The 20,048-nt window shown below is 45.0% G+C and overlaps 2 long non-coding RNA genes across 3 annotated transcripts in view; one reads left to right on the top strand and one right to left on the bottom strand.

The window, feature by feature from the left end:
• Nucleotides 1–20,048, top strand: part of LOC132605056 (uncharacterized) — a 54,651-nt gene that overhangs the window by 12,155 nt on the left and 22,448 nt on the right. The window lies entirely within an intron of this gene.
• LOC132605055 (uncharacterized) lies at nt 5,240–7,912 on the bottom strand. Its single transcript, XR_009568993.1, has 3 exons — nt 7,416–7,912; nt 6,466–6,531; nt 5,240–5,560 (listed from the first exon to the last, which is right to left on the bottom strand). It is a non-coding gene; the product is annotated as an uncharacterized LOC132605055 (long non-coding RNA).

The following is a 20,048-nucleotide window of genomic DNA, read 5'->3' as shown; positions in this document are numbered from 1 at the left end:
CTCCTCAGCTTCCCAGGTCATTTCCTCTCGGTTATTATTCCGCCACAGCACTTTAACAGAAGCCATATCTTTGTTCCGCAACCTTTTTACCTGGCGATCCAATATGGCTATAGGCTGCTCCTCATAAGATAGCTCCTCGGTGACCTGAATATCATCTACAGGAAAGACTCTGGAAGGGTCACCAATACACTAACGAAGCATAGAAACATGAAATACCGGGTGTACCGCTCCCAAGTAGGCTGGCAAATCCAATTCGTAGGCCACCTTGCCTATTTTGCGAATAATCAGATAGGGCCCGATATATCTCGGACTGAGCTTTCCTTTCTTGCCAAATCGCATAACCCTTTCATCAATGACACTTTCAGGAACGCCCAATCGCTAATCTGAAACTCTAACGGTCGACGTCGCTTATCGGCATAAGATTTCTGTCGGCTCTGGCTGCCAACAATCTTTCTCGAATAAGTTTCACCTTATCCACGGCCTGCTGGACCACATCTGGGCCAATCAACTAAGCTCCCCAACCTCAAACCAACCGATCGGTGATCTACACTTCCTGCCATACAAAGCCTCATATGGTGCCATCTGAATACTGGAGTGGTAGCAGTTATTATACGCAAACTCAACAAGCGGTAAATGGTCGTCCCAGCTACCCCTGAAATCAATAACACAGGCACGCAACATATCTTCCAATGTCTGAATAGTGCGCTCGGCCTGTCCGTCGGACTGGGGATGGAAGGCTGTACTCAGGCTCACCTGGGTCCCCAATCACTCCTGAAACGATCTCCAGAACTTAGCTGTAAACTGGGCACCTCTATCGGAAATAACAGACACAGTAACTCCATGAAGTCGTACAATCTCCCTGACATAAAGCCTGGCATAATCCTCAGCTGAATAGGTGGTCCGAACCGGAAGAAAATGGGCTGATTTCGTCAGCCGATCAACAATAACCCAAATAGAATCATACCTCCGCGGAGTGCGAGGTAGACCTGTAATAAAGTCCATATTAATGATCTCCCACTTCCACGTCGGTATCTCCATCTCCTGCAATAGCCCACCAGGCTTCTGGTGCTCAATCTTAACCTGTTGGCAATTTGGACACTGAGCAACGAACTCTGCTATATCTCTTTTCATACCGTCCCACCAATATAGGCATCTGAAATCATGGTACATCTTCATCGACCCTGGGTGAACAGAATATCGGGCGTAATGTGCCTCGCCCATAACCTGTCGCCGCAACCCTGCAACGTCAGGTACACACAATCTGCCTCTGTGAAATAACACTCCATTAGGAGAAATCTCAAACGGAGTCTTCTCCTGTGCCAGCGCTGCGTCTCTGTACTGTGCCAGAATAGGATCCTCATACTGATGCCGCTTAATATCTTCTGTAATAGAGGACTCAGCAATACCTCGAACAGAAACCCCAACATCTCCAGAATCAGCCAAGCGAACTCCAAGACTAGCCAACTGATGAATATCGCGAACCATTTCTTTACTCTCTGATGGCACGTCTGCTAGGCTGCCCATAGACTTGCGGCTGAGTGCATCCGCCACAACATTAGCTTTCCCAGGATGGTAGAGAATGTCAACATCATAATCTTTCAGCAACTCTAACCACCTCCGCTACCGCAAGTTCAGCTCCTTTTGCCTAAAGATGTACTGAAGGATCTTATGATCTGTATAAATGTCAACGTGAACCCCATATAAATAATGTCTCCACATCTTCAAAGCATGAATGACCGCGGCCAGCTCCAAATCGTGAGTAGGATAATTCTTTTCATGTTTTCTGAGCTGCCGGGAAGCATAAGCTATCACCCTGCCGTGCTGCATCAACACACATCCCAAACCAATACCAGAGGCATCACAATAAATCACATACCCATCTGGACCCTCCGGAAGAGTCAGGACTGGAGCCGTAGTCAACTTCTCTTTCAGCAAATGGAAGCTACGCTCGCAAGCATCTGACCACTGAAACTTAGCTCCCTTCTGAGTCAGCCTTGTCAAAGGCGCTGAAATGGAAGCAAACTTCTCCACGAATCTCCGATAATAACCAGCCAATCCCAGAAAGCTACGTACCTCTGTCGGCGTCGTAGGTCTAGGCCAATTATTTATGGCCTCGATCTTCTGGGTATCCACCCGGACGCCATCAGCCCCAATAATATGTCCCAGAAATGCCACTGAAGATAACCAGAATTCACACTTAGAAAATTTAGCATATAATTCCTGGTGCCGAAGTGTACCAATTACCGTCCTCAAATGGTCCGCATGCTCTGCCTCTGACCGAGAATAAACCAGAATATCATCGATAAATACGATCACAAACATATCCAAGAACGGTCTGAATACCCGATTTATCAGGTCCATAAATACTGCTGGGGCATTTGTCAGCCCAAAAGACATAACTCTGAACTCATAGTGCCCATATCGGGTCGTGAATGCTGTCTTGGGAATATCAGCCACTCGTACCCGTACCTGATGGTAACCCGATCGCAGGTCTATCTTCGAGAAGTACCTGGCACCCTGCAGCTGATCAAACAAATCATCAATCCTGGGGAGGGGATATTTATTCTTGATGGTTAACTTATTCAACTGCCGATAATCAATGCACATCCGCAGCGAGCCGTCTTTCTTCCTCACAAATAATACCGGAGCTCCCCAGGGTGACGCACTAGGCCGAATGAAACCCTTCTCCAATAAATCTCTCAGCTGCTCTTTCAATTCTTTCAATTCTGCAGGTGCCATTCTGTAGGGAGGAATAGAGATAGGCTGAGTGTCTGGCAACATATCAATAGCAAACTCTATCTCCCGTTCGGGAGGAAGACCCGGATGCTCATCTGGGAATACATCTACAAATTCATTAACCACTGGGACTGACTGAAGAGTCGGTGCCTCTGCCTCTAAATCATGAACACGGACCAGATGATAAATATACCTCTTTCTGATCATTTTCTCAGCCTTGAGGTATGAAATAAACTTACCCCTCGGCGATACTGTATTACCTGCCCACTCTATAACTGGCTCCCCTGGGAATTGGAATCGGACTATCTTCTTTTGACAATCAACATTAGCATAGCAAGAAGCTAGCCAATCCATACCCATAATCACGTCAAACTCAATCATATCTAACTCTACCAAATCCGCCTTAGTGCAGCGGCCACAGATAATCACGGAACAATCTCGATAAATCTGACTGGCTATAACAGAATCCCCTACTGGTGTAGCTACCTCAAAAGTCTCTATCGGTTTGGATTCTATCCCAATTTTATCAGCAACGAGTGGAGATATAAATGATAATGTAGAACCAGGATCAATCAATGCATACACATCACGAGAGAAAACCAGTAATATACCTGTGACGACATTAGGCGAAGCCTCCTGGTCCTGTCTGCTGGCTAAGGCATAAATGCGGTTCGAAGGACCGCTAGAACCCGAAGCTCCGCCACGACCCCTACCGCGGCCTGCTGGTGCTGGAGTACCTCGCCCCGCAGGGCACATCGCCACCGAGGCTGAAGATGAACCATCGGCTGACCCGGTAGACTGAGCTGAACTGCCTGTACCACCTCTAGCCGGACAGTCTCTCATCTGATGGCCCTGACGGCCGCACACAAAGCATGCACCCGTAGCTCGGAAACACTCTCCCGGGTGCTGTCTCCCATAGTAGGAACACAAAGGTCTGGGTGGCCTCATCTGACTGCTGGAACCTATGTCCAACTGTGAACCTGAAGCCCTGGAGCTCGGGCCTGCCCCTGAATATCCGGCACCCTCAGATCTCCTGCCGGTAAACTGTGGGGGTGTACCCCGGCCTGACGGAGGAGGATGTCTGCCTGACTGCTGCTGCTGAGGCTGTCCGCCTCGAGAATCTCCAGAATAACCTGCGAATCTGGCCCTCTTGGGCGGCCTCCTGTCCCGATCTCTGCTAGAATAATCAGCTCTATGTCGGTCCTCTATACCCAGGGCATAAGCCTGTAGTCGGGCAATATCCATGTCTGCCTGCAATGCCACCGCCATACAACCATCAATCAAATAGCGGTCTAACCCCATCTCGTATCTGTGCATCCGATCGGCCATATCTGCTACTATGGCAGGTGCATACCGGGCCAAAGAATCAAACTCCATATGATACTCACGGACGCTCCGACCCCTCTGCTGCAGATGCGAAAATCGGTCAACCCGCACCCACCGTAACTCTGGGGGCAAAAAGTGGTGAGTGAAAGCAGTCACGAACTCGTCCCAAGTAGCTCGGGTAGCACCCTCACCCCTGGATAGCTCCCAGGACTCATACCAGTGAGCAGCAACATCCCGTAGTCTATGCGAAGCCAACTCAACAGACTCAGTCTCTGAAGCCCTGACCAAATCTAGTGAGCGCCGCATCCCCCGAATAAAGTCATGGGGGTCCTCGTCGGGCTTAGACCCGTAAAACTCTGGAGGGCCACACGATAGGAACTCTCGAACTCTCAGGCTGTCACGCCTATCGTCATCATCATCATCTCTCCGCCCGCGTCTGCGAGCCTGTCCCGCTACCAGAGTGGTCAATAACTGCACAGCCTCTCTCAGTGTCCTGTCCTCCGCCCCTGGCTGAGGAGCTGGAGGCGCGGGAGCTGGAGCCCCTGGAGCTAATGGTGAAGCTGCTCCAGACTCCTCTGATGATGAAGACGTAGCAGAGTCGGCTGGCCGGGACGTAATATCACGCATCATTTGAGCAAGGGTCCGAGTATCCTTCTGAGCCCGGCTGGTCTCTCCTACTACGCCCTTTTTCTTCTGGGCGGCCGTCGCCTTTTTCGGAGGCATCACTGAAAGAAAAAAAAACGGATCAGTACAGAATCATCCTAATAGCACAGCTCTATCGCACGATCTAAGATTCAAAGAAAGGAAACATCCAAAATGTCCTGTAGCTTCCTGTTTATAGATGTGGTGCACAACACACCGATAAACAAGACTCTACTAGACACGGTCTGTAGACATTCCGAGGACAAACCGCTCTGATACCACTTCTGTCACGACCCAACCCCGTAGGCCGTGACTAGTGCCCGATCTAGGCACCCGAACCCATCTATCAAATATTATCTCAAATTCTATCAACTCATTCTAGTATATGGCGGAAGCCGACAAGACTTTATTTCAAATTTAGGTAATTTCCAGAAAATTTCGGCAGAGTTTCCTTTGTTTTACGGACTATCCAATATACCCTGCACGCAGAAAATAACAACAAGACCCACACAGGGCTAACCAAGCAATATATAAACATATGCGGACCGGCCGCCTCGGCGTATAGGATCGCCCAAACAACATATGCGGACCGGCCGCCTCGGCGTATGGGATCGCCCAAACGACATGTACATACATCCATACAGAAAGACCCTAACCCACAAACATGTCCACAGACCTCTAAACAGACCAACAGAATCATATGACGGGACAGGGCCCCGCCGTACCCATGAACGAATATATTCAAATGCACTAATAAATATATATACCAAAAGTATAAGCTCCGGAAAGAGAGGAGCACTCCGAATAGCAGAAAGGGTGTCCTAAACAGGTGGATCACCAGGCTGTGCGTCTGTACCTGCGGGCATGAAACGCAGCCCCCGGAGAAGGGGGTCAGTACGAAATATGTACTGAGTATGCAAAGCAGAAGGTACAGAAATAAATCTGAATAATAATCGAATCTAATATATAGAAAATAATACATATCAAAATGTTTATTTCCAAAGTATAAATTATGCATAGGGCACTGGAAAATGTGGTCGCCCGCCTGTCGATGGCGCCACAACACAGCATAACACCAGAAAGTTTCAAATCTCCGAATCCCCGTCACACATCACAACACAGCATAACGCCAAACACAGCATAACGCCAAACATAAGTGGAACCCGGCCCTCGAGCGAGGATCACGGTGAACCATAAACACAGCATAACACCAGAATGTATCAAAAAGCGCACGACAACAGAACCGGCGAACGATATCATAGTAGGCACGAGCGGAGTAGTGAGGAATCATATGCATAAAATCATTATTATAAATCCGAAGGATAAGTAAAATAGTCATATTCGAAATCGGAATGATAATTATCACTTTTTGATTCAAAGTTGTCGAATTTACATAAAGGGCGTCGCGGGACCCACGGACGAGTATAGACCCGAACTGAGCCCGCCTATGAAAAACATACCCATTATACATCAAGCAAACTCCTATAAAAATTATTGGAGCGATCCGAGCCTCTATGCGAAAAATATGGCATTCAGAGATTACAAAATTCCTTAAAGTGAACATTTTCTATGCGAATTTCGGAAAGCGATTACTTCAAATACATCATGGTTCATATTTCATAAAAACATACATAAGAGTGCCAAAGAATATATATATGGATCATAACATGCTCGGATCTCGAATTTGGAATTCCCTTAAAGCTCTAATCTAGCCTATGTGAAACTAAGGCATGCCAAAAGAAGGAATGTTGCTTTACATACCTCAAACGCTCTCCAATATGATCCAACTCAAGCTAAGTCCAAACTATGATTCGGGCTGCCCACGATCTAAAAATAGGCCATAAAATGCCAAACATTAGCTAAAAGACTCTTTGGGCATTAAATTCCAATTTCGCCCTTAATTCTACAGAAATTTGGGCAGCATTTCCCCTGTAAATAGGCTACCCCGAGAATTTAACTCGCTCAAAATCAACAACAACAACCACAATAACCAACCTAGTAACATTGACAACCAATCCGAAAGACAAAATACAATAATCGCTTTCTTTTCCATTTTTCGACAACTTACATAAATTGAATTCGACGACTTACCTTCAAGCCAAAATCGACGCTTATACATTCAATCATCAACCCGAATCCTTACCAAAAATATTCAAGGGCATTCTAAGCAATTCATACCACATTTCCAACAACCCGAATTTTTTTTCCAAGCTGGCCGAAAACAGCCCCAACCGAGACAACCCTTTTTAATTTTTTTTTTCTTCATTTCCAAATCATGGTTTGTATCCTCAAATTACATTATAACAATGCTATCTCATCAATATACCAATTACAATAAATATACAATAACCTCCAAAAACAGTCCGCATATTAACAACATCATTTCGAGTCAACAAACATTCATTTCCGACATAAGATTCATAGCGACGGCGATTAAAACATTAAGAGACGTTCATTCGTTCATCGTCATATAATGTGACCCATTTCAATCAACACTATATATACACATATATGGATGATTCTCAATTGTTCTTCACCTTACAATGATCCCAATCAACTAACTAAACATTAATTCATAATTTCAATCACAACACAACAACACCCATCACACGACCACTTCCAATCATACTATATTTCATGATTTCCAACCACTATAAGATACTACAACATGAATATAACCTTCATAACACAAAAACATAATGAATGCTTACCTTCCTTCTTCAACTTTCCAATAGCCTAGGGTTTCCAAAAGATGAAAATAATGGGTTGATCGCTCCAACGATGCTTCCACGCTACTTAGGGACCTCAATATAGTGGGTTTACATCAATGGAATAATTTTAGAGGAGCTAAAAAGATGATCTTGTTTTTCTCTCCTCTTAGCCGTGAGGTTGGAGTTGTTGTTCTCCTCCTTCTTAATTTTTATTCTAAGTGTAGAAATGAAGAGAAATGACTTAGAGGTCATATTTTTAAGTTCCCACTAAAATATCTCCATGTCCCTATGGTCCACACATGTGTTGGACCAATTAAATTTGGCCACACAATGTGGGGACCCCTTTAAATTCACACGGCCACATGGCCCTTTTTGCACAAGATTTTTAATCCCAATTTTATGAATTGTGGTCCCAATTTTCCCTAAGTGTTCAATGCCATCAATTTCATATATAATTTGTGTCTCAAAATAAAATCAAATGGTCAAAAGTCCCGACTTCAAATCCCGGAATAATCCTGGCCTTAAATTATCATAGTTAATCCGGGTTGTTCCAATGTATAAAAATACGGGACGTAACATCCTCCCCCCTTTAAGAACATTCGTCCTCGAATGTAGGATTAATGCTACGGATCTTACTCAAATTCGGGGGAGTTTCTTTTATAGCCATCATATACGAATGATTCACAAATCAATATAGTCAACATAGAAATTGGATTACCTGAAGGTACTGGAAATAGGTGAGGATACTTTTTCTTCATCTGCTCCTCAGCTTCCCAGGTCATTTCCTCTCGGTTATTATTCCGCCACAGCACTTTAACAGAAGCCATATCTTTGTTCCGCAACCTTTTTACCTGGCGATCCAATATGGCTATAGGCTGCTCCTCATAAGATAGCTCCTCGGTGACCTGAATATCATCTACAGGAAAGACTCTGGAAGGGTCACCAATACATTTACGAAGCATAGAAACATGAAATACCGGGTGTACCGCTCCCAAGTCAGCTGGCAAATCCAATTTGTAGGCCACCTTGCCTATTTTGCAAATAATCAGATGGGGTACGATATATCTCAGACTGAGATTTCCTTTCTTGCCAAATCGCATAACACCTTACATCGGTGACACTTTCAGGAACACCCAATCGCCAATCTAAAACTCTAACGGTCGACGTCGCTTATCGGCATAAGATTTCTGTCGGCTCTGGGCTGCCAACAATCTTTCTCGAATAAGTTTCACCTTATCCACGGCCTGCTGGACCACATCTGGGCCAATCAAATCAGTCTCCCCAACCTCAAACCAACCGATCGGTGATCTACACTTCCTGCCATACAAAGCCTCATATGGTGCCATCTGAATACTGGAGTGGTAGTTGTTATTATACGCAAACTCAACAAGCGGTAAATGGTCGTCCCAGCTACCCCTGAAATCAATAACACAGGCACGCAACATATCTTCCAATGTCTGAATAGTGCGCTCGGCCTGTCCGTCGGACTGGGGATGGAAGGTTGTACTCAGGCTCACCTGGGTCCCCAATCCCTCCTGAAACGATTTCCAGAACTTAGCTGTAAACTGGGCACCTCTATCGGAAATAACAGACACAGGAACTCCATGAAGTCGTACAATCTCCCTAACATAAAGCCTGGCATAATCCTCAGCTGAATAGGTGGTCCGAACCGGAAGAAAATGGGCTGATTTCGTCAGCCGATCAACAATAACCCAAATAGAATCATACCTCCGTGGAGTGCGAGGTAGACCTGTAATAAAGTCCATATTAATGATCTCCCACTTCCACGTCGGTATCTCCATCTCCTGCAATAGCCCACCGGGCTTCTGGTGCTCAATCTTAACCTGTTGGCAATTTGGACACTGAGCAACGAACTCTGCTATATCTCTTTTCATACCGTCCCACCAATATAGACATCTGATATCATGGTACATCTTCGTCGACCCTGGGTGAACAGAATATCGGGTGTAATGTGCCTCGCCCATAACCTGTCACCGCAACCCTGCAACGTCAGGTACACACAATCTGCCTCTCTGAAATAACACTCCATTAGGTGAAATCTCATGGGGGCTGCGTTTCATGTATAACAATACGGGACGTAACATCCTCCCCCCCTTAAGAACATTCGTCCTCGAATGTAGGATTAATGCTACGGATCTTACTCAAATTCGGGGGAGTTTCTTTTATAGCCATCATATACGAATGATTCACAAATCAATATAGTCAACATAGAAATTGGATTACCTGAAGGTACTGGAAATAGGTGAGGATACTTTTTCTTCATCTGCTCCTCAGCTTCCCAGGTCATTTCCTCTCGGTTATTATTCCGCCACAGCACTTTAACAGAAGCCATATCTTTGTTCGGCAACCTTTTTACCTGGCGATCCAATATGGCTATAGGCTGCTCCTCATAAGATAGCTCCTCGGTGACCTGAATATCATCTACAGGAAAGACTCTGGAAGGGTCACCAATACACTTACGAAGCATAGAAACATGAAATACCGGGTGTACCGCTCCCAAGTCAGCTGGCAAATCCAATTCGTAGGCCACCTTGCCTATTTTGCGAATAATCAGATAGGGCCCGATATATCTCGGACTGAGCTTTCCTTTCTTGCCAAATCGCATAACACCTTTCATCGGTGACACTTTTAGGAACACCCAATCGCCAATCTAAAACTCTAACGGTCGACGTCGCTTATCGGCATAAGATTTCTGTCGGCTCTGGGCTGCCAACAATCTTTCTCGAATAAGTTTCACCTTATCCACGGCCTGCTGGACCACATCTGGGCCAATCAACTCAGTCTCCCCAACCTCAAACCAACCGATCGGTGATCTGCACTTCCTGCCATACAAAGCCTCATATGGTGCCATCTGAATACTGGAGTGGTAGCTGTTATTATACACAAACTCAACAAGCGGTAAATGGTCGTCCCAGCTACCCCTGAAATCAATAACACGGGCACGCAACATATCTTCCAATGTCTGAATAGTGCGCACGGCCTGTCCGTCGGACTGGGGATGGAAGGCTGTACTCAGGCTCACCTGGGTCCCCAATCCCTCCTGAAACGATCTCCAGAACTTAGCTGTAAACTGGGCACCTCTATCGGAAATAACAGACACAAGAACTCCATGAAGTCGTACAATCTCCCTGACATAAAGCCTGGCATAATCCTCAGCTGAATAGGTGGTCCGAACCGGAAGAAAATGGGCTGATTTCGTCAGCCGATCAACAATAACCCAAATAGAATCATACCTCCGTGGAGTGCGAGGTAGACCTGTAATAAAGTCCATATTAATGATCTCCCACTTCCACGTCGGTGTCTCCATCTCCTGCAATAGCCCACCGGGCTTCTGGTGCTCAATCTTAACCTGTTGGCAATTTGGACACTGAGCAACGAACTCTGCTATATCTCTTTTCATACCGTCCCACCAATATAGGCATTTGATATCATGGTACATCTTCGTCGACCCTGGGTGAACAGAATATCGGGCGTAATGTGCCTCGGCAATATCCATGTCGCCGCAACCTTGCAACGTCAGGTACACACAATCTGCCTCTCTGAAATAACACTCCATTAGGTGAAATCTCAAACGGAGTCTTCTCCTGTGCCAGCGCTGCGTCTCTGTACTGTGCCAGAATAGGATCCTCATACTGATGCCGCTTAATATCTTCTGTAATAGAGGACTCAGCAATACCTCGAACAGAAACCCCAACATCTCCAGAATCAGCCAAGCAAACTCCAAAACTAGCCAACTGATGAATATCGCGAACCATTTCTTTACTCTCTGATGGCACGTCTGCTAGGCTGCCCATAGACTTGCGGCTGAGTGCATCCGCCACAACATTAGCTTTCCCAGGATGGTAGAGAATGTCAACATCATAATCTTTCAGCAACTCTAACCACCTCCGCTGCCGCACGTTCAACTCCTTTTGCCTAAAGATGTACTGAAGGCTCTTATGATCTGTATAAATGTCAACGTGAACCCCATATAAATAATGTCTCCACATCTTCAAAGCATGAATGACCGCGGCCAGCTCCAAATCGTGAATAGGATAATTCTTTTCATGTTTTCTAAGCTGTCGGGAAGCATAAGCTATCACCCTGCCGTGCTGCATCAACACACATCCCAAACCAATACCAGAGGCATCACAATAAATCACATACCCATCTGGACCCTCCGGAAGAGTCAGGACTGGAGCCGTAGTCAACTTCTCTTTCAGCAACTGGAAGCTACGCTCGCAAGCATCTGACCACTGAAACTTAGCTCCCTTCTGAGTCAGCCTTGTCAAAGGCGCTGAAATGGAAGCAAACTTCTCCATGAATCTCCGATAATAACCAGCCAATCCCAGAAAGCTACGCACCTCTGTCGGCGTCGTAGGTCTAGGCCAATTCTTTATGGCCTCGATCTTTTGGGTATCCACCCGGACGCCATCAGCCCCAATAATATGTCCCAGAAATGCCACTGAAGATAACCAGAATTCACACTTAGAAAATTTAGCATATAATTCCTGGTGCCGAAGTGTGCCAATTACCGTCCTCAAATGGTCCGCATGCTCTGCCTCTGACCGAGAATAAACCAGAATATCATCGATAAATACGATCAAAAACATATCCAAGAACGGTCTGAATACCCGATTCATCAGGTCCATAAATACTGCTGGGGCATTTGTCAGCCCAAAAGACATAACTCTGAACTCATAGTGCCCATATCGGGTCGTGAATGCTGTCTTGGGAATATCAGCCTCTCGTACCCGTACCTGATGGTAACCCGATCGCAGGTCTATCTTCGAGAAGTACCTGGCACCCTGCAGCTGATCAAACAAATCATCAATCCTGGGGAGGGGATATTTATTCTTGATGGTTACCTTATTCAACTGCCGATAATCAATGCACATCCGCAGCGAGCCGTCTTTCTTCCTCACAAATAATACCGGAGCTCCCTAGGGTGACGCACTAGGCCGAATGAAACCCTTCTCCAATAAATCTCTCAGCTGCTCTTTCAATTCTTTCAATTCTGCAGGTGCCATTCTGTACGGAGGAATAGAGATAGGCTGAGTGTCTGGCAACAGATCAATAGCAAACTCTATCTCCCGTTCGGGAGGAAGACCCGGAAGCTCATCTGGGAATACATCTACAAATTCATTAACCACTGGGACTGACTGAAGAGTCGGTGCCTCTGCCTCTAAATCATGAACACGGACCAGATGATAAATATACCCCTTTCTGATCATTTTCTCAGCCTTGAGGTATGAAATAAACTTACCCCTCGGCGATACTGTATTACCTGCCCACTCTATAACTGGCTCCCCTGGGAATTGGAATCGGACTATCTTCTTTTGACAATCAACATTAGCATAGCAAGAAGCTAGCCAATCCATACCCATAATCACGTCAAACTCGATCATATCTAACTCTACCAAATCCGCCTTAGTGCAGCGGCCACAGATAATCACGGAACAATCTCTATAAATCTGACTGGCTATAACAGAATCCCCTACTGGTGTAGCTACCTCAAAAGGCTCTATCGGTTCGGATTCTATCCCAATTTTATCAGCAACGAGTGGAGATATAGATGATAATGTAGAACCAGGATCAATCAATGCATACATATCACGAGAGAAAACCAGTAATATACCTGTGACGACATTAGGCGAAGCCTCCTGGTCCTGTCTGCTGGCTAAGGCATAAATGCGGTTCGAAGGACCGCTAGAACCCGAAGCTCCGCCACGACCCCTGTCGCGGCCTGCTGGTGCTGGAGTACCTCGCCCCGCAGGGCGCATCGCCACCGAGGCTGAAGATGAACCACCGGCAGACCCGTTAGACTGAGCTGAACTGCCTGTACCACCTCTAGCCGGACAGTCTCTCATCTGATGGCCCTGACGGCCGCACACAAAGCATGCACCCGTAGCTCGAAAACACTCTCCCGGGTGCTGTCTCCCACAGTAGGAACACAAAGGTCTGGGTGGCCTCATCTGACTGCTGGAACCTCTGTCCAACTGTGAACCTGAAGCCCTGGAGCTCGGGCCTGCCCCTGAATATCCGGCACCCTCAGATCTCCTGCCGGTAAACTGTGGGGGTGTACCCCGGCTTGACGGAGGAGGATGTCTGCCTGACTGCTGCTGCTGAGGCTGTCCGCCTCGAGAATCTCCAGAATAACCTGCGAATCTGGCCCTCTTGGGCGGCCTCCTGTCCCGATCTCTGCTAGAATAATCAGCTCTATGTCGGTCCTCCATACCCAGGTCATAAGCCTGTAGTCGGGCAATATCCATGTCTGCCTGCAATGCCACCGCCATACAGCCATCAATCTAATAGCGGTCTAACCCCATCACGTATCTGTGCATCCGATCGGCCATATCTGTTACTATGGCAGGTGCATACCGGGCCAAAGAATCAAACTCCAGATTATACTCACGGACGCTCCGACCCCTCTGTTGCAGATGCAAAAATCGGTCAACCCGCGCCCGCCGTAACTCTGGGGGCAAAAAGTGGTGAGTGAAAGCAGTCACGAACTCGTCCCAAGTAGCTGGGGTAGCACCCTCACCCCTGGATAGCTCCCAGGACTCATACCAGTGAGCAGCAACATCCCGTAGTCTATGCGAAGCCAACTCAACAGACTCTGTCTCTGAAGCCCTGACCAAATCTAGTGAGCGCCGCATCCCCCGAATAAAGTCATGGGGGTCCTCATCGAGCTTAGACCCGTAAAACTCTGGAGGGCCACATAATAGAAACTCTCGAACCCTCAGGCTGTCACGCCTATCGTCATCATCATCATCTCTCCGCCCGCGTCTGCGAGCCTGTCCCGCTACCAGAGTGGTCAATAACTGCACAGCCTCTCTCAGTGTCCTGTCCTCCGCCCCTGGCTGAAGAGCTAGAGGCGCAGGAGCTGGAGCCCCTGGAGCTAATGGTGAAGCTGCTCCAGACTCCTCTGACGACGAAGACGTAGCAGAGTCGGCTGGCCGGGACGTAATATCACGCATCATCTGAGCAAGGGTCCGAGTATCCTTCTGAGCCCGGCTGGTCTCTCCTACTACTCCCTTTTTCTTCTGGGCGGCCGTCGCCTTTTTCGGAGGCATCACTGAAAGAAAAACAACAACGGATCAGAACAGAATCATCCTAATAGCACAGCTCTATCGCACGATCTAAGATTCAAAGAAAGGAATCATCCTAAATGTCCTGTAGCTTCCTGTTTAAAGATGTGGTGCACAACACACCGATAAACAAGACTCTACTAGACACGGTCTGTAGACATTCCGAGGACAAACCGCTCTGATACCACCTCTGTCACGACCCAACCCCGTAGGCCGTGACTAGTGCCCGATCTGGGCACCCGAACCCATCTATCAAATATTATCTCAAATTCTATCAACTCATTCTAGTATATGGCGGAAGCCGACAAGACTTTATTTCAAATTTAGGTAATTTCCAGAAATTTCGGCAGAGTTTCCTTTGTTTTACGGACTATCCAATATACCGTGCACGCAGAAAATACCAACAAGAGCCACACAGGGCTAACCAAGCAATATATAAACATATGCGGACCGGCCGCCTCAGCGTATAGGATCGCCCAAACAACATATGCGGACCGGCCGCCTCGGCCTATGGGATCGCCCAAACGACATGTACATACATCCATACAGAAAGACCCTAACCCACAAACATGTCCACAGACCTCTAAACAGACCGACAGAATCATATGACGGGACAGGGCTCCGCCGTACCCATGAACGAATATATACAAATGCACTAATAAATATATATACCAAAAGTATAAGCTCCGGAAAGAGAGGAGCACTCCGAATAGCAGAAAGGGTGTCCTAAACAGATGGATCACCAGGCTGTGCGTCTGTACCTGCGGGCATGAAACGCAGCCCCCGGAGAAGGGGGTCAGTACGAAATATGTACTGAGTATGCAAAGCAGAAGGTACAGAAATAAATCTGAATAATAATCGAATCAGATATATAGAAAATAATACATATCAAAATGTTTATTTCCAAAGTATAAATTATGCATAGGGCACTGGAAAATGTGGTCGCCCGCCTGTCGATGGCGCCACAACACAGCATAACACCAGAAAGTTTCAAATCTCCGAATCCCCGTCACACATCACAACACAGCATAACGCCAAACACAGCATAACGCCAAACATAAGTGGAACCCGGCCCTCGAGCGAGGATCACGGTGAACCATAAACACAGCATAACACCAGAATGTATCAAAAAGTGCACGACAACAGAACCGGCAAACGATATCATAGTAGGCACGAGCGGAGTAGTGATGAATCATATGCATAAAATCATTATTATAAATCCGAAGGATAAGTAAAATAGTCATGTTCGAAATCGGAATGATAATTATCACTTTTTGATTCAAAGTTGTCGAATTTACATAAAGGGCGTCGCGGGACCCACGGACGAGTATAGACCCGAACTGAGCCCGCCTATGAAAAACATACCCATTATACATCAAGAAAACTCCTATAAAAATTATTGGAGCGATCCGAGCCTCTATGCGAAAAATATGGCATTCAGAGATTACAAAATTCCTTAAAGTGAACATTTTCTATGCGAATTTCGGAAAGCGATTACTTCAAATACATCATGGTTCATATTTCATAAAAACATACATAAGAGTGCCAAAGAATATATATATGGATCATAACATGCTCGGATCTCGAATTTGGAATTCCCTTAAAGCTCTAATCTAGCCTATGTGAAACTAAGGCATGCCAAAAGAAGGAAGGTTGCTTTACATACCTCAAACGCTCTCCAATATGATCCAACTCAAGCTAAGTCCAAACTATGATTCGGGCTGCCAACGATCTAAAAATAAGCCATAAAATGCCAAACATTAGCTCAAAGACTCTCTGGGCATTAAATTCCAATTTCGCCCTTAATTCTACAGAAATTTGGGCAGCATTTCCCCTGTAAATAGGCTACCCCGAAAATTTAACTCGCTCAAAATCAACAACAACAACCACAATAACCAACCTAGTAACATTGACAACCAATCCGAAAGACAAAATACAATAATCGCTTTCTTTTCCATTTTTCGACAACTTACATAAATTGAATTCGACGACTTACCTTCAAGCCAAAATCGACGCTTATACATTCAATCATCAACCCGAATCCTTACCAAAAATATTCAAGGGCATTCTAAGCAATTCATACCACATTTCCAACAACCCGAATTTTTTTTCCAAGCTGGCCGAAAACAGCCCCAACCGAGACAGCCCTTTTTAATTTTTTTTTCTTCATTTCCAAATCATGGTTTGTATCCTCAAATTACATTCTAACAATGCTATCTCATCAATATACCAATTACAATAAATATACAATAACCTCCAAAAACAGTCCGCACATTAACAACATCATTTCGAGTCAACAAACATTCATTTCCAACATAAGATTCATAGCGACGGCGATTAAAACATTAAGCGACGTTCATTCGTTCATCGTCATATAATGTGACCCATTTCAATCAACACTATATATACACATATATGGATGATTCTCAATTGTTCTTCACCTTACAATGATCCCAATCAACTAACTAAACATTAATTCATAATTTCAATCACAACACAACAACACCCATCACACGACCCACTTCCAATCATACTATATTTCATGATTTCCAACCGCTATAAGATACTACAACATGAATATAACCTTCATAACACAAAAACATAATGAATGCTTACCTTCCTTCTTCAACTTTCCAATAGCCTAGGGTTTCCAAAAGATGAAAATAATGGGTTGATCGCTCCAACGATGCTTCCACGCTACTTAGGGACCTCAATATAGTGGGTTTACATCAATGGAATTGTTACACCCCGTAAGAGTCTGTGCTATTTTAATTAAGACAAGAAAGAATGAGTTAAGAAAGCTCAAGGAAAGTTAATCGAGTTAGTAAGAATACCGTTATATATATGGTTGCCTTAAGTATCCCGAGGTGACATCGTAACCTAAAGGATTTGAAATCGCGTTATGAGCGTATATGAGGTAATGTGAGTGCCCTTTTAAAGTATTTGAGATTATTAGTAATGATATAGAAGATGGATAAAAGATATGAATATATTTTTGCGATTGGAGTTTCGTCGAAGCTTCGTAAGTTCTCCAGTTACGTTTAAAGTTATGGTGATTCTCCGGACCCTTCGAGACGTGTATGGATTGTTATGTATGTATATGGGTATGTATATGTATGTATAAGAGGTTACATGAGAGTTGGAAGAGGATTAGAAGATAAACGAATCTAAACAAAATGAATCGGAACAACTTCAGTAAAATCTCGGACCAGAGTTTTAGCCCATTTTGTTGGGGGCATATCTCCTAGTATATGAGGAGTTTTAAGGTGTTTCAAAATCCTAAAATGAAGTTCCTCGAGTCTAGTTTCCAACGCAACAAACCGCTCGACAAAATGATATTTGGATAAGGAAATATGGACAATGCAATTTGGGCTGGCAGGGCAGAAAGTTTGGACCCGACCCAAACACTAATGTTTCGGCCCATGAGGCCCATTAACGTTAATATATATGGAAAATTCACTTGAGGGCTGATCATTTTCAGCTAATATCCTCCAAAAACATTAGAGAGAGAGAGAGAGAGAGAGAGAGAGAGAGAGCTCCTAGGCTAAGGAAGCCATTTTGATCAAAATCCGAGCTCCGAATCCCGAAGCTCATGAAGAGAAAAACGTTGTACGTTGCGTTGCCTTCAATTTGAGATAAATATTGGTCTTGGGGGATGAAATTTTCGTGGTGGATCTTCTGATAAGGTATTTATAAAATTCCTTTTATGGTATTAAAGTGTTTATTTATAGTTTTAACGAATTAGAACGGAGAAAACAACATTATAAACTCGTATGTTGTTTTGTTGAAATTTATGGGTGAGGGGCTGTTTTAATTGAAATTGATGGACTGATTTGAATTAATATTTTGGTTGTTGTAATCATGGATATGTGAGTAGAGTGAAGGAATTTAATGGTTAGAGTTGGAGTTAAATTGTTGTGGGTTGTTGTAAGGATTATAGAGATAATAATGTGGTTTTATTGCACATGAGTAGATGATGTGGTGTCGAGTGGCTGCTGTTGTATTTCCCTGAAATTTTCTGAAAATATTGCATGAAATAAGGTATAAGAAGTGCATATGGGCTGCTTGGTGTATTGCAAGTGTTCGTTAGAATTTCGGGCATCGTTATGTTATAGTTGGGGGCTGTTTTGATATGTTGTTGTTCTTGTTGAAATAAAAGAATTGAAGATATGGTTGTGTCCATATGTTATTATTGGTATTTCTGTGTCAACAGGAGAGCAATTGGAAATTCGGATAGACGAGTTTATAGGGGAAATGCTGCCCAAATTTTTGTAGACAAGTGATGAGTTAAAGATTGAATACCAAAAGCCTTATAGTTAACAATTGGTAAAAATGACCATTTGTAGGTTTTGGGCGAAACGGAGATTGAGTTTGGACAAGCGTGAGTACCGCGAAAGGTATGTAAAGCTTATCCTTTCCTTCTTTGGCATGCCCTAGGTCTACTAGGTTGAGATTTCGGCCTCGGGGACCATCCTGCTCATCGTAACCCGAGATTAGTTTTCGTTACTATTCATTCAATAGAATTGAATTATAAAAGGTGCATTTTACTAGAAAAGTGGTTGGACTTCCAAAACGTTTACAAATGTAACCCGATCGTTCTAAAACTTTCCTGGATGACTCCGTAGAGTCTAATGGGCGTGATTCTCGTCCGCCGCCTCGACTTGGCCCGAGGTGGGCCCGCTATCCCCGATGCCTCTCTTATTGTTCTGTTTGTCTTATTCCCGTACGGTAAGTCAAGGGAACTCATGGTTATTGTTCCGACTACTAAACGGGAGATATTTTATCTATCCCGAGATGGATTTTAATGATTATTGACCCAATTGTGGGGACCGAAACCCTGACATGTGATGTACGGCTTTAGCCAATGTACTCTTGTCCGGAGTTCGCAGGTAACTCCTGGTTATTATGTTGTTCACTATATGATAGGTGTTATGACTGTCACGACCCAGCCCCGTGGGCCGCGACTGGCACGACCCAGCCCCGTGGGCCGCGACTGGCACCCTACCTGGGTACCCAGACCGAATCGCGCATTCATTATCAAATCCAAACTTATTTCAGAATTTTACGAAATCATATCAAACGTAATTTATATCAAAAATATGTCTTAAGCGGTCACACCAAATCAAAATGCCATAGCAAATACAAACTGAGCGGCGGAATAGACATCGCCGGTCAAAAGTGCAAACATAAGCATAAGGGCCATTTGGGGCCATCATAACAAACAGACCGCTTTAAGACCAGAAATGAAATCAAACCAACATACACAGGACCCTTACCCCACATATATGACTACAGGCCTCTACGAATTCAAAACAAAGACATATGGCGAGACAGGGCCCCGCCGTACCCAAATAGTCAAATGTACAGAATATATACAAAGCAAAAGGAGTCTGTACCAAAAGTGGACTCCGGGTCAAAGAGGAGTACTCCGGAATAGCAAGGAGTGAAGCCTACTGCGGAAGGTCACCAATATCTGCACCTGCGGGCACAAAACGCAGCCCCCGAAGAAAGGGGTCAGTACGAAATATGTACCGAGAATGTA

This window comes from Lycium barbarum, chromosome 8 (assembly GCF_019175385.1).
Source record: "Lycium barbarum isolate Lr01 chromosome 8, ASM1917538v2, whole genome shotgun sequence".
Taxonomy (NCBI): domain Eukaryota; kingdom Viridiplantae; phylum Streptophyta; class Magnoliopsida; order Solanales; family Solanaceae; genus Lycium; species Lycium barbarum.
Note: the sequence above shows the minus strand (reverse complement) of the source record. Positions and strands in the feature narration are given on the sequence as shown.